The 15,202-nt window shown below is 43.7% G+C and overlaps 1 protein-coding gene across 4 annotated transcripts in view; it reads right to left on the reverse strand.

The window, feature by feature from the left end:
• SEMA6A (semaphorin 6A) overlaps positions 1 to 8,533 on the reverse strand; it is a 126,506-nt gene extending 117,973 nt beyond the window's left edge. For 2 of the 4 annotated variants that reach the window (XM_081289515.1, XM_081289516.1), the window contains exon 1: positions 7,559 to 8,529. The gene's annotated coding sequence lies outside the window, so the exon portion shown is untranslated. Of the gene's footprint in view, positions 1 to 7,558 lie in introns of all 4 variants that reach the window. The other 2 variants (XM_081289517.1, XM_081289518.1) reach the window with 2 other exon arrangements.
• Positions 8,534 to 15,202: the final 6,669 nt, after the last annotated feature.

Below are 15,202 nucleotides of genomic sequence, written 5' to 3' on the forward strand. Positions count from 1 at the left end.
CTCATCTATAAAGCTCCCACATAACATTAAACAAGAATTAATACATTCCTAATTTCTTCACAGTCCCTCCCTAAAAGGTTTATTTTCCAATAGCATGTTTTCATTGGGCTCAATGCCAGATCCTATCCTGTTCTATACACGCCTCAAATCAAATTGTGGCCAAAGGGTGGTCTTAGAGAAATGAGAGAATTGAAGGCCAGGAGAATAATAAAAAAAAAAAAAAAAAGCATAAATTTTAGAGTCCCTTCTGTTAAAATTTTCAAATTGGCATGAATTCTTTGAATTACTCTTTTCTGTAGATGGCAATTATAGGTTAGTTGGAAACCACTAGAAAGTGCCTAGTCATATTAAAGGAAAGTCCCAGGTCAAAAGGCTGCACCTATATGGAAATACCTGTTACTTAACGATACTTTCAAAGCAAGTTAACACTCTGGCTGTTTGGGAGGATCCAGTCCTTCAGTCTTTGGGCCACACTCATGGCTGATTTATTTCAGTCTCTTTACATCCCCTTTCCAAATACAGGATTTGAGAAATTCTTTTTTCCCCCCTGGATGATAATAACTGTAATTCTAAGCCATGAAGGGATTCCTAGAAGACACAGGGGCAGCAGGAGTCCTCAGGGATTTGTGGTGATAATATCAATTTATGTCTCCGCTGTGCCTTTTATAAGCCAGATTTTTCTCACCAATAAAGACTTGTATGACGATCATTTGAATCCAAGTTCAGGTTCTGTAGCAGGGTATCAGTCAGTATAGTAGCACTGTCTCTACTCTGGTCAGATAGGGTCAGTCCTACCTTGCTTTTGTTTGCAGACTCAAGCTCTTCCAAGCTGACTTCAAGCATGGCCAGGAAGGAGTGACCAGGCTGCTGCACAGCCACTCAGAAGAACTTTTTGCAGAAATTCTGGTCATTACCTCCTGGAAGAGGCTAGTGGGAGCAAAGCTTTTCTCCTGCAAATTTTCGCCTTGGGAATTCAACTCATCCCTGAAGAGTCTGCTCTCAGCTCTCAGGTTCTAAATGTAAGTGCAGATTGTGTATTTTATTTTTGAGTGTTAGTAAATAATAGTTATCATTAAAAAAAAAAAAAAAAAAACTATCCTTTAGGCTGTCATTTGACATGAAGACCTGAGCAGCTTACTATTGTTTTACTTATAATAGTTTTTTTTTTCTCCTTTCCATGTTTTGGGTGTGATATTTAACTTCCAAAGTTAGGAAAAGGACATTACTCCTCTTCCCCTGCAACTGATCTGTTCACACGCTTTTTGGCTGAAACCCATGACACCATGAGCTTACGGTGTGTATGCTCATTTCTAGTCCAAAGGTTGTTTCCTCTGCATCATCTCTTTATATTACAGATCCATTTCCTTATGTACTTTTCCCCACAAAACACTCTGCTTTTATAAAATCCATTCTCTGGGCATTTTCCAGTGACTCAAATAAAAATAACACCTTATTTTAAATGGGTACTTGTTGTGTGCCAAGCATTGTGCTGTGCAGTATATGGATGCTATCACATTTTTTTTCTTCAGCAACCATAACATTATCATTATACTAGCAATTTACACATGGAAACTGTGGCGGGAAAGTTACAGAACTAGTTCAAAGTTTGTTTGTAAATGGCAAAAAGGGGGAGGGAGGGGGGATGGGCAGACAAATCCAAGTATTCCTGCCAGAAAACTATTGCCTCCAGAGTTATCCACTACATTTCCTCTAACAGTCCCTCCACATTAATGAACTTCACCCCACCAAACCTAGTGCATTTGCCCTTTATTATGGCAAAGATCAAAACTTCCCTCCAGTACTCCTGGTTCACCCTGATGTGTCTGCTCGACATTTATGATTACATTGACGTATATGATTTCAGAACTTAACTGGACAAAACAATTCTCTACTTTTTTTTAAACAATGCCTGGCCTGGTGCCACTCCCATGACCTTGTCCAATTTAATGGTTATATTGAATGCAATCTTTATTTGACGTGGTTGACATTCTGATTAATACAGTTGCTGCCCACACTCCATGTGGATTAGGCATTTTCAATGAATTCAAGAATATTATTTAATTTCATAATGTGGTTTACATTAAAACTGCAACAATTGCAACTACTCAACAGAATAGTCTTTATAATGTAGTAGATGATGAAGTGGGGTCTCCTTATGACCAGAGTCCAGGGTGGGAAGGGCAGTTAGCATCAAACTTTCCAAATTTCCAGAGTACATGTTATATTTCATCAAATACATTCACATTTGTGCTTCTTCCTGATATCCTACATAGTAAAAAGAATAGGTTTACTATTCACAAATTTTATTAAAAATAATGCAGTCTCAGAGGAGTTAAGTGGCTGATCCAAGGAACTAAGAATCTGGAACTCAAATTTTCTGAATCCAAGTACAGAGTCTTTGACAAGTTATATGAGTTAACAGGCATAACTACGTTCTCCTACAGGAAAATGAAAATGTAAAACTATTGACAAACTCAAAAAATGCCAGAAGTTTCTGTGGCCAGCAATTAAAATGCAGAACAAATGAGGCCAGGGTCAAAAGCTCCACCCCATAAATGCTGGCAGTCTCCTTAGCTCTATTTCTTGGCAAGTTGCTTTTACCTAACTCAGCCCTTCTTCAGCTACAACCAGGTGCCTCACAGATGTGTGCTTTTAGCCATAGAAGGGGACTGGGTGAGATTGTGGGAACGAATAGGCTCCAATCCATCACCAAGACTAGAAAAACAACATACAGGTGAATGTCTCACTCATGGTACATGAAACATCATGCCTATGGAATGGAAGTCAGGAAGGGTCCTGAGTGCAGATTATGTGGGGCTCAAAGGCCACAGGAGGGATTTAGGCTTTTACTAGAATAAGATGGGAAAAGTATCTCAGCTGAGAAGTCATCTGATTTAGCTGACCTGAAAAAAAAACAAACAAAAAAACAAGAAAATACTGCTGTGCTGAGTAAAGTTGATAGGAGCCAAGAACAGAAGCAGGGAGACTAGTTGGGACTTTGGCACAGTAACCTACAAAAGAGGACCGTGACTTGGCCAACGTGTTAAGTCAGTGATGTGGATGACCTGGAGGAAGTCAGTGAGCATTCTGAAGGTGGAGCTACCATGGATGCAGATGTGAGAGAGAGGAGTCAAGGGTAATTCTTAAGTTCTGAGGCCTGAGCAACTCAAAGAATGGAATTGCTATAATAGAGATTAGGAGAAAAGCTTTTTTGAACATATAAAGTTTGAGATGTCTATTGAGTCCCAAAAAACACTGGCAATTTTCAAGCTCCAGGATAGAGGTGTAGGTTGAAAAGATTATTTGAAAATCATCATAAAGTAATGATAGTTATATATGATACTCTCCATTAGTGTAATTAGAAGTATTCTAATAAAAAAGTTTTGCAAGAGAGCTCATCTATTTCACAAAGCAAGATACCCTTGTGTATATACTGTACTGTAATAGTCCCATGCTGAGAAGTAGTCCTGAATCCCTTCTCCCCTTGAGGTTTGTGGGTATGACATCTTATTTGCCCATTTCAAAGGGATTAAATGCCTCCCTCCCTTCCCTACCTTACCATATCCCCAAGAGACAACCATGTGGTTACTAGCAGAGAATAGCTCAGTTGCTCTTGCAGCACATTTAAAGGCAGATGAGAAAAGCCTTCACTCTGAAATAGGCTTGGCTCCAAGTGAGTGGGGGGCACTGATTTTGGAGGTCACTGCAGAATACTTCAAGGCTTCCCCTTTCCCTAGCAGCACAAATGCAGCTGCCATGACACAGAGCTCTTAAGAAAATATGTTAAGGAACACCCACTCTGGGACTAGGACATTAAATTGTCTAAATGTGTGTGTGTGGGGGGAGGGGATAGTGCAGAGTTAGGCTTTACACTGAAGCAAATGGCAGATGCCTAATTAAAGCATTCGCAATTAGTTTGGCTTGTTCTGGGATTCCTTCCTACAAACAAATAAGATGGGAGAATATATTAGCTCTTGGCAATCTAGTTCTAAAAAAACTCTTAGTCCCATCATCACTCTTTTATACTGCTCCAAAAAGAGCTAATCCACTATATATCCCATATGTGTGTGTGTGTGTGTGTTTGTGTGTATAATGTTTTCCCTGTTCAAAACAGTATTTTTCTTCATTTCATATAGGTGTACAATTATTCATTTACTTTTAAACCACAAGTACTTATTTTAAATTTAACACAAGTTTTTAAATTTGGATCTCTTATTTTTATGCAGTGAAGAAGATAACCATCTTCCTAAATCTCGCTATCCTGATTCAACACACTCAATCTCACTGATGCAATATTACATGCCCACTTGAGAAGTAAATGCTATTTTTTTTAATAATGGGAAAAGCATTCACTAGACATGGAAAGGTATGTGTTTGTGTGCAAAGAGTTGCACTTATTACCACTTTGCAATAACCACATAGGTGAAGGTAGATTCTTTTTTCCACTATAGCAAAAATAAACAGGTCTACTCTAAATGGAATGAACTATGTGTGACTATTTCATTCATTCATTTAACATTTAATTGACTTTACTATACCATGTCTTATGAGTTTTTACCCAATTTTAACTTAAGTATTTGTCCAATAAGTATATTCTGCAGATAGTTCCTGAGATAATGATTTGAAGGTTTAATGTTTACTTTTGTGGATTATATGCATTATTGAGAATATGACACATTTCTAAAGGGTGATAGTTGCAAAACATAACACATAGGAAAGATTGTTACTCCTAAATATAGTAAATAAAAGGATAAAATAGAAAGCTTATTTAATCAAGATGAAAAGACTCATAACAGAAAAACAAGGTGTTAAATTTCATGTTTACTTTTTTTCTGCTTTAGATTGTCTTACAAAGCACCTCAGTTAAGTGTATCTAAAAACAGGGAGTGGGGATTAGTCAAGATCACATTAAAGTTATCTATAAACTAGAATGGGTAAACCAAACTCAAAGAGCTAGTCCAATTATTTTCAACAGATAGTTTAGGTTAATAGGTGGAGACACAGGTTAGATTAATAATTAACTTTGGTGCCTTGGATAGTTTAATCACAAAGACTAAACACAGAATCTTTTTTAAAAAATACAGAAAATGCTTGAAATCTTGATTTCTGCTAGCCATTTGAGTCAAGTGTGAGAAAGTGAAAAAAAAAAGTGTAGGGTATTTCAATTCAGAATTGAACCAGGCATCTTTATTTTTAGGAAAAAAGTTAAATAAAGAATTAACGTATCTGTAACCATTAATCTTCCCCTGCCATCACAGTAGCAGAATGTAGACTTAATGCCCAAGACGTAAGTCCGCAGCAGAGGGTGCGGGTGGAGGGGAGCAAGGGAAGACAGACAATTATCAGGATTAAAGAAAAGCAAGGCAAAGGCACTCAACCTTCCTACCCAGGAAAAACTTAAAAACCAGCGCTGGGGGGCATTAAATGGCTTTTCCGAGACCCGCTGACAGAATACTGTAACTGGCTTAAATGGCTTTTCACACAAGGCAAAGAAAGTTAACGTACAAGTGTAGGTGTGTGTGTGTGTGTGTGTGTGTGTGTGTGTGTGTCCGCGCGCGCGCGCCAGTGTTTTCAACCTTTCCTTAACAACTCGATTTCCATCAAGAGTAAACAAGGAGAGATCCCTGGGTGGCTGTGCTTGGCCTCCGCACTCCCCAGTCACCTTTCTCCCTTTAGATCAACCCGGAACAGCCGGCAGGGCAGCCTACTGCGATACAGGATGGAGACTGCCGCTGAAAATGCTTGCCCTGGCTGTGCAGACAGCGCCTCCAGTCTCTTGTTCCTCCCCTGCTCCACACACACCTGGCTCTGCTCTGCTCCTCCCCAGACATTCGGAGGCTGAAATACCGCGCGCTGGTCACAGGAGGCTCGGGATGCTGCGCTTGGAGCTGACCACTCGCTCACCAGCCAGCGAGCCCATGCCAGTGTCCACACGCACCCTAACACCAGCCTCTTCCACTGTGGTCACCCCAGGATCCCATGTTTTACCCCGGTACACTACTCCCACCCCCACCCAACCTTTCCCCGACTGCCTGAGAGACTGGTCCAGCAAGTGCCGCGCGGGCCGGGAGGCGCCACTCTTCTACCGGCTGGCACCTAGTTTTTAGCCTCATCCGGGTTGTCCACACAATTCCCTCTGGGTCTGGTTTCCCACAGACTCAGCACGCTGAGCCCTAGTCCTGTTATGCCCGCAGCCCTTGGCTTTCAGAGAAACTTTCCAGAAGTGCCTGATCCAGTGACCCCGCGCCGTAAAAGGGGAGGAGGCGCAGGGAATAGGGGCGGTGAGTGAGCAGGAAAGACATCAGAGTCAGGTTTCCTTTCCCGAAACCCTCAAGTCCGGGACAGCTCCCTGGCTCCCTCCGTGCTGTTCAGGTGGTGAGAGTATGGAGGAGACCTCAGGATCCTGCTTTGTACCATCTCCCATGGTGGAGAACTGAGAAAAACGTGGAGAATCAGGGGAAAAAAGACTCTTCACACATTACTAGGGTCAGGCTGGGTGGGTGGGCACTGCCTGCTTTGATCCCGAGCGTCCGGCTGCCCCAGAGGCAGCGCTGCAGAGTTGGGACAGCCACAAACCAGGGCCCGAGCAGAGTCCTTGTCTGGGTGGCAGGCACAGGGCTATCACTAGTCGGGTCTCCCCCACTTCTCCCTCCAGGGATACCTCCTTTCTAGGGAGGGACCCCCACAGATCTTGGAAGAGGGGGCAGCAGGGGCCAGCCTCAGCCTGTGGGGCTCTGTGCTTGAGGGAGACGCAGCAGCGACGGACTGTATCCTCGCAGCTCGGGTGGGAGCTGAGGCGGGGGACAGGACCTAGGGCGGGGGCGCCGCGGCACAACGAGAGGCCGCTCCAGGGCACTTATTCGAGCAAACAAAGCCCGGAACCTCTGGTGCCAGAGGCCTCTGGAGAGGGGATCTCACCAAGAAGCAGGGCGCGTGGGTACCCAGGGCCATTACAAGTTTCCCGCACTCCACAGAGCCCAGCCCAGACCCAGCGCTGACAACAAAAGATTCTCTTCGCTTCCCCCACGGTCTCCACAGAACCTCTTCTCCCACCCCAGAACCTAAACCTGTCACTGGACGAAAACAACGCTGTTCTACCCAACCGCCTCTAGCCCTCGAGGGCAAAATCCTTTCCTCTCCCCTTTTCCTGCATTCAACACTAGGTCTGGGTGCTTCTGAGAGTCCCACCCTCTCGGGTTCACTCTGCCTGCTGCTGGCCGGAGAGTGAGAACTAGCCTCCAGTCCCGCACACACACCCCTGGCCCGGGCAGCCATACCCCGGGTCGCTGTCTGGGGCGGCGCCGGGCGTGTGCGCTAAGCGGGTGGGGAAGCTCTCTACAAGGAGCACGACGGTCTCTGGGGCACTAGGATGAGATGAGCCGCAGCCTGGGCTCAGGACTTCTCCCCCAGGACCGGGCAACGCTCGGGAGACAGAGACACAAGACGAAATAAGCGCAGGCACCACAAAGCCCACATAGCGCACGGGTGATAGCCCCGGGACCCTTAGGCTGGAGCCCAGTGGTTCAGAGGTGGGGCGCGCAGGACGCCCGGGCCGTACCTTTTCGGTGCATCGACGAGCAGGCAGCCAGGGCTCGGAACGAACTGGTACAGAGTGTATCCCATTTAGTAATCCATTATCGAGAAGATCTCTCCGGGCCTCGAGCTGCGCTCTTTCGTTCGCAAGCCTTTGTCATTCCTACATGTGTGCTTGTCTCTTTTGGGGCAACAGTCGTGAAGACTACTTTCTGGGATACAAGCGAGCTGTGATCATCTCCAATGAAAGGCGGGGAAGGGGAGATCAAGAAAGAAGCCAAATATTTAAAAAAAAAAATAAAAGGAAAGAAAAGAAAGAAGAAAAAGAACCAACGAGGACGAGGGTAAATGTTCAAGAAACTCTTCTCCAAATCCAAATTCCACTTGGATTCCACTCCGGTGAGTCCCCCTTGGTGGTGTCTGCGCCGATTAACAAGTCATTTCAGGACGGGGGGCGGAGTGGGGACTGGGGCAAGGGTGCAAAGCGCTGTCCCCTTTCTGCAGCCGGGAGCGCGGTGGCCGGGGTGTGGCGATGCTGGCCGCTGCCGCACGCTCCTTAGGCCGGCATCGCGGGCATTCGGCACCGCGGAGAAGCGCAGCTACTGCGTCCCGAGCGCCTGGGCAGCGGAGTGCGCGGGGAGCGGAGTTGGCTGCAGCCTCACCCCGTGCAGCTCACTACTCCTCTGTCACCGGAGAGGCCGACGCTCCCGGGCGGAGCCAAGTCCCGGACTGGATTGCGCAGAGCGGACTCTCCTCCTGCAACCCCGCCTCTTTTGGCTGGCGTCTCCTCCGACCCAAAGGAGAGCTGTGGTGTGTGTGAGTGCCAATGAGCGACGCTGAAAGGAGAACCTCCGCGGTGTGGCTGCAGGTGGAGCTTTGGACCGACTGGCCAGCGCTGCTTCCTTCTACCACAATTCCCGGCCCTGCGGCGTGCTAGGTTGAGGTCCCAGCGGGGCGACACTGGTTGGAGACCAGCCCTCTCCTCCCCTACCCCCCACATCTGCTCTAACAGGAAAAAAAAAAAAAAAAAAAAAAAAAGAAAAAAGAAAGAAAAAGAAAAATCCCGGGAAGCTTTGCTGAGCCCTGCCAAATCAGAAAAATAAACAAAAATAGACGTAGTGCTGGAGCGAGTTACAAGAAAGAATTTGTTCATCGATTTTCTTAAATGGAAAAGTTTGAAAGGACGAGAGTAAGTGAACGGCAAGTCTTTCTAATTCTGATTACTGTATCAAGAGGTAGATTTTAGAAATGATGGAAGCTCTATGAACCCATTGGATAGAAGCCGATGAGGTTAAAAATACTCTTGGAAGATAAGCACACAGCTATTAGTTACGCACATAAAGCATGTTAAGTAGATAAACTACAGTGCAGAAATGGTGTTGTCCGTTTTAAAACTTCTTGGTTTTGAAGTCCACGATGTGTGGACTGTTCTTACAAATGAGTAAACTTTAGAGATAAGACGCAAACAATGTCAACGAGAGAACCCAACAGCTTCATGAAAGGAAAATCGCAACCCCTTCCAAGGCGCTATTGTTACGATCACTTGAAGAATGGCAGGCACAGCCTTCCTCCGCCACTTGGACTTACAATAGCCAAGACGTCTTGCTGTTACAGGCTTGTGCCAACTGGTCAGGCCACACCAAGTTCCCCTCCCCCAGCCGCTGCGCTTTCCCGGCTGCGCCGGCTGTGTCCCGCAAGCAACTGCGCGCCGCGGCTGCTGCTCCCCAAGTGGCTTCGCAGATGGTGCGGACCACGGCCATAGCCTTTAATGAATGTTAACATCAGGCGGCCAAAGCAGAGCAATCTTTACTAGTCATGAGGTTGGTGGAGAAAATCAAGTGAGAAGTAAGATCAGAGTCTTAGACCCGGTAAGGCTGTCTGGTCTCAGAAGCGGTACCTGTTCCCTAATTGAGGTTAGCTTCACTAATAAGTCCACGTTCTGTTTTTTTTTCAGTTCCTGCATTTACAGACCTCTACTGAAGGATGCAGAATAAATCCACATACGACAACATCCTCCCTCACTCAACACACCTCTTTTTTTTCTTTTCTTTCTTTCTTTTTTCTTTTTTTTTTTTTTAATTACATAAACCACCTGGAAAAGATAGGAAGAATGGTCAAGCGGGGGTGGGGGGAAAGCCAGTTGTCCCGCTGTTCTCCAAAACTGCCAGCAGAGGCCGCTATCTCCACCTTTCCTAGGCAAGCAAAGGCAACTACAGATATGGGAGGGGGGGGCGCGGCCCTAGGTGCGCGCGCAGCCCCCAGAAGCTGGCTCTGGATGGGGACTGAGGAGAAGGCTAGACGCTTGGCTGTGCGCTGCGGTGGCCTGCGTGGAGGGCGGGCTCCTGGAAGTCACTCTACTATCCTGCTCTGGCTGCCTGCACGGCTCTCAACTTTTGGCTGCTCTACTTAATACCCAGATTTCGGCTGGTGATGGCGGAGCCAGTGCAAATGGGGTCCCCAAACTCATCCTGGCGCGAACTGGCCGCCCAGTGGTTGGGCCTAAGCCTCCCGGAGGTTCTTGGTCGGGCACTTCCACCCCGCTGGGGTCGCTAAGGCCGCTTCCTTACTTTCCGCTGCTGATTTACATGCTAATTGGGTCTGGGAAAAGTTCTTTAATTGGCAGAATTAGGCAGAGCAAACGAATTGTTTCACAGTCTGAACCAAATTAATTCCGGGTTTAGCTCCTTCCCTTGGAGAAACAAACAATTAAGTTGTCTTGTTTGCTTTATGGATATATTGGAAATGCCCCACATCGAGTTTCAGGATATTGTTTAAAGGGAAATTATTTGCAATATTAATACTTGCATGTTTAATTTGTAGTAACACTGAACCAAGAGGCAAGAGATTAAATTTACCTAATTTAAAATTGTAGAATACAAGAGGGAAAGAATTTGAGTTTACTTTTGCACAGCAAAGACATACCACCCAAAATCTTCTTGGCAATTATTAGATTCGAAAGTCTTTCCATCCAGTTAGGTGACCGTTGTCCTGACCACGTCATATTACAATTCCGCCTGCCCAAGAGAGATGCTCCAGGAGAGAGAAAGAACAGCCAGCTACTGTAAGCCTCCAAACATCCTCGAGGGAGCACCTTTGGGGAGGCCAGCCAGCGATGAAACCTCTTGATGTCATTTCCTCTTCGGTGTGCCTCAGACTTGCTCCCAGCTGTCTGCCTTAACTGTTGAGTAAAACCACTGCGCCTTCAAAACCTTTGAAGCCTGCAGTTTACCCTGGTCCTTGGGAGCCAATGAGAGTTAAAGAATTACCACATTACAACTAGACAAAACTCTAGCAGGTTTTGTACTTAAACAGCACCATGTGCCATCATTAAGGCCTTGTTCTCCTGAATCCTTCTGGGATTATGTAACTTACTAACTGGTGATATTGAGCAAGTCACTTTTATTTCTGGAGCTTCTCTGGAGTCACTTATTCTACTCATTTCCCAGGGATTGTCCAGGTTAGATGGTGTGTGTAGATGGGGAATCCAGGGCACTCACTGCTCTGTAAATGTTAACCAGCATCTCTGTCGTCCTTGTTATCCTCCACATTAATCCTGAGGTCACATTTTACAGGGATCAGATGGAGGCACACAGGAAAAAAGTGGCTTGCCTTGTGTCAATAATTGGGTCAGAGATGGGAGCCACCCAAAACAACTCTCCTTCAACAAATGCTTATGTGACATCTGCTTCCCTTAAATCACCTGGGGAAGTGTAGAGAAAGATTAAAATAAAACAAAACACTTGCCCAGGATCCCTTTAAAGACCACAACTAGCTGTTTTATGGAAATCTCTGAAGACAGAAAGGAGTAGTGAATTTGGGAAAAAGGATATGCTAGTGCTTATGGCTCAGCTCCTTGAAGGTATGAGTCCTCCAGGCACATGATTTGTACATTTGGACTATTATAAGGAAGAAAGATATCTGGATCCTGAATCTCTTCTCCAAAGTTTTCTCTTTGCCTTAAATCAGTGGTTTTAAAATTCATTTGGGGCTGGGGATGTGGCTCAAGCGGTAGCGGGCTCACCTGGCATGCGCGTGCTAGTTTCGTTCCTCAGCACCACATAAAAAATAAAAGATGTTGTGTCCACCAAAAACTAAAAAATAAATATTAAAAAATTCTCTCCCTCTCTTAAAAAAAAAGTCATTTGCACATTAGAATTACCAAGGAATCTCTTAAATGACAAAAATCTTTAGACTTCAGAAATTCTGATTCATTAAGTTGGGGTGATACCTAGGCTTTTTTTTTTTTTTTCCATTCTCTAAATGAGAAGTTCTCTCTAAAGAGAAAATCACTGTTACAAAGAATCCTGGATGTTTCTGGAATACTGCTTTCCCCTTTTCCTGTTGGGACTGTTCCTTCTCCCTCTTGCCCCTTTATCCTAACACTGCCGAAAAGTGAGGTCAGTGTCATCTTTTTGCCTCATGCTGTTTTCAAGTCAGTTCTCCCCCTCTCAAAAACTTTCGACCTTTGATAGCTGGGTTCTATAGATGCATCCATGCTCTCATTCACAGACCTCATTTTACCTCATTCTTCCAAGACTCAGTGCCAGGCTCACTGTCTTATCGGTCCTACCTCCTGCTGTCATCATTGTTCATTATAGTGTTAGCATTCCATCTAACCATCAACCCTCTGGTGTCTCAGTTTCTTGTCTTTCTCATCTACACTGTCGTTTTTCTCTCCCCCTCTGCCATCCACTCTGGGACTTCACCTTAGACCTATCCTCAGAAAAGATTCCATATTCTAAAGAACTAATGCTGATCTCCCACTCCCAAATCACAATCACCTCTCATTCCAGCTTGACTGCTCTTGTACTCCCCTGATTTCTATATCTCCAGACCATGGGGCCTGTTCCTTTCTCCATCTTTCTTTCCTTTAACTAGTTTCAGTATGAGACCAGTTCTTTAGCATGTTCTTAATAATTGACACAGTCTCAGAAATTCTGACCTTTTGTTTCTAGCCTCTCACATCTTCTGATCAACAAAGAAACTTGTCTCTCTCCTCTTGGGAACAAGCCCTCCCCGATTCCACTTCCAAACCCAGGTATCACCAAAGATTGTTGACAACCACCTCCTCCCTCTGGCTTCTGTTCCTAGCACTCCATTGACAAGGCTTTTGGTCAAGTCTTCAGTGACATCCATGACAGTAACTGCAGGGGACATTTTAAAGTTTTCATTCTATTTGACTCCTCAGCAGCTGCAAACAGCCATTCTTTCCCTTGTGAAATACTCTCTGCCCTTGCCTTCTGTGACACAACACTCTCTCCTGATTTGCTTTCCCCTTCTCCTTCTTTTTTCTTAATTTTGTTTTCCTTTTGAGAAAATCAAGAGATAGGAAAATTTTCACAGAATAATATAACAAACATCCCGATTTTCACAACTAGGAACTAACAGCTATTAGTTGTTTCCTGTCTTTAAGAAATAAAATATGGCGAGAAAGCTTAATTTTCTTATAACTAGCCCTGTCTTTCCTACCTGCATATCCCACACCCCCATGCTTTTATAGGCAATACTATAAGGAGTTTTCTGATCCTTATAGTTAATTTTCTATACTTTCACATGTATATTTGTTTCTGTACTACAATATAATAATGCTTTTGCTTGTGGTTTTCCCCCAAATTAACATAAACAATATCCTGCTCACTCATGTCCTCCAATTTATTCTCCAAATTGTAGTCAAAGTGATGTTTGAAAAAAATGACTCTGATTACATTAAGTTCTTGTTTAAAACATTTCAATCATTCCTTGGTATCTCCCAAATCAATATGACTTTTAAAACTATGCATAATTTGTCTCTTGACTGTCTGATCTCCTCTGTGTGACATGGGTCCTGAAAGTAGTGTCTCTCACTTTTGTATATGTGTGGTTCTAGGGGTTGCTCTCTCACTGAGCTACATCCCTGGCCATTTTTTATTTTTTAGTTTGAAACATGATCTGGCTAAGTTGCCCAGGCTGGCCTCAAACTTGTGATTCTCCTTCCTTAGACTCTGAATTCTCTATGATTATGGATGGGTGCTATTGTGCCCAGTACTATTGCTGATATTTTGAGTGCCTGGAATGTTCTATGCTACTCCTTTGTCCCGATAGGCCTATCCATGTGCTTCTGGTTAGAACTTTCTTTTCCCCCTCTTAGTCTAACTCCTATTCATCCTTCAAGTGTCAGCCTCAAAGTCATGGCCTCAAAAAAGATCTCCCTGATGCTCCAATAGGTCATATCCCCCATTTGGTGTCTTTAAAGTATCCTGCAAATTTACTTTGTAGTACATATCATATCTCATAATTAATAGCTGGTACAGCTATTTGCTAAATGTTTCTCTTTCCTGTTCAATCAGAAGTTCCTTGAATTCTGAGACCATGTGTGTCTTTCATTTTTCTTGTTTCTTGCTCCTTCATCACCTAGCCAAGAGGGAGAGCTTGGTTCACAAATGAGAGAACAAATGGGTGAAAGCAGTGCGTTCCTTTTCCAGGATTCAGCATGATCATTCAGCATGATCATTGGATGGAATGGTAGCATTTCAAACCCAAAAGAAAAACAAAACAGATAAACAAAACAACACTCGAAAGATATTACACCCTTCTCATTTTGAGATTCCAGTTCTAAAGAAAAACAAAACCTAGGCTTTTTTCCAACATACAGCTTCTACTTTGCAGTGTCTAATTTACTTTTTGAATGAGGAAAAAAAAAAGTTTTGCCAATGTAAATGACGAGGAAATATGTCAATTACAAAAACGAGATGCTTGAAAATAAGGTGCAATAAAAGTATAGATATAAGTCTTAGGGCCCCGTGGAAGGAGATGAAACTGCAGTTTGAATCCACTGGGAGCAATGCATGAGCATCCTGGAGGCCTAGCTCTCACAGCAAGCTGGAGTTTGCCAACAGTGATTCACTGTCTGCCCCTGGTGAATAGCTTCAGTGCGATGCCTCCCCCTTCGAGTAACAATCATGCCACTGTACAGTGCGAAGCTGTGGCTCCATTCACTTCTGATATCAAATTATTGTTTGGGAAATTAAGAGAATGGTAGATTAGAAATAAGGTAATGAATGAACAATACATGTTAAGTAAACCAGAACTCTATTTTTTTTTTTTTTTGTCTTCACAAAAGCTCTTTACATTTAGTTGAAGTAATGAGTTATATAATACAGAGCAAAGACTGTCTTTGGCCTTATTTTCATCTTTTTGTTCCAACAGAACCTTTTAATTGCCCCTCCTACTGATATTTAGACTTGAAAGTATCAACTTGGACATGAGTTTATTTAAAAATGCAGCTACCTAAATGTAATTTATACTTTTCATAACCAGATAAATTGGTTGATTAAACACCACTTTGGAATTTGCTGTTTGGCCAAAAAAAATGATGAAAATCTAAATAAACTTGTTTTTGAGAACGGCTTTCAAGACCTTTGCTTCCAGGTAGTGGAAGGCTCTGCTAGAAGAGGAGGTTGTTTTGGCTCATGCTCATATATGAAATTATGCTTCGATTTTGTTCCAATTCTTGTTTGAGGATTATGTGAGAAAATTCTACTGATGTTAACTGACACTTTTTTGAAGCTGTTTATGATAAATATGTATTGACGAGTAATTTGATAACCAGAGAAATGGAAGAAACTAAGGATGTTTTGTTTGCTTTAACTTCATAACTTTAAAACAGAAGACAGCTGTTTTAAACATCTAA

The sequence above is a fragment of the Spermophilus citellus genome, assembly GCF_964194105.1.
Source record: "Spermophilus citellus genome assembly, chromosome: 1".
In the NCBI taxonomy this organism is placed as follows: domain Eukaryota; kingdom Metazoa; phylum Chordata; class Mammalia; order Rodentia; family Sciuridae; genus Spermophilus; species Spermophilus citellus.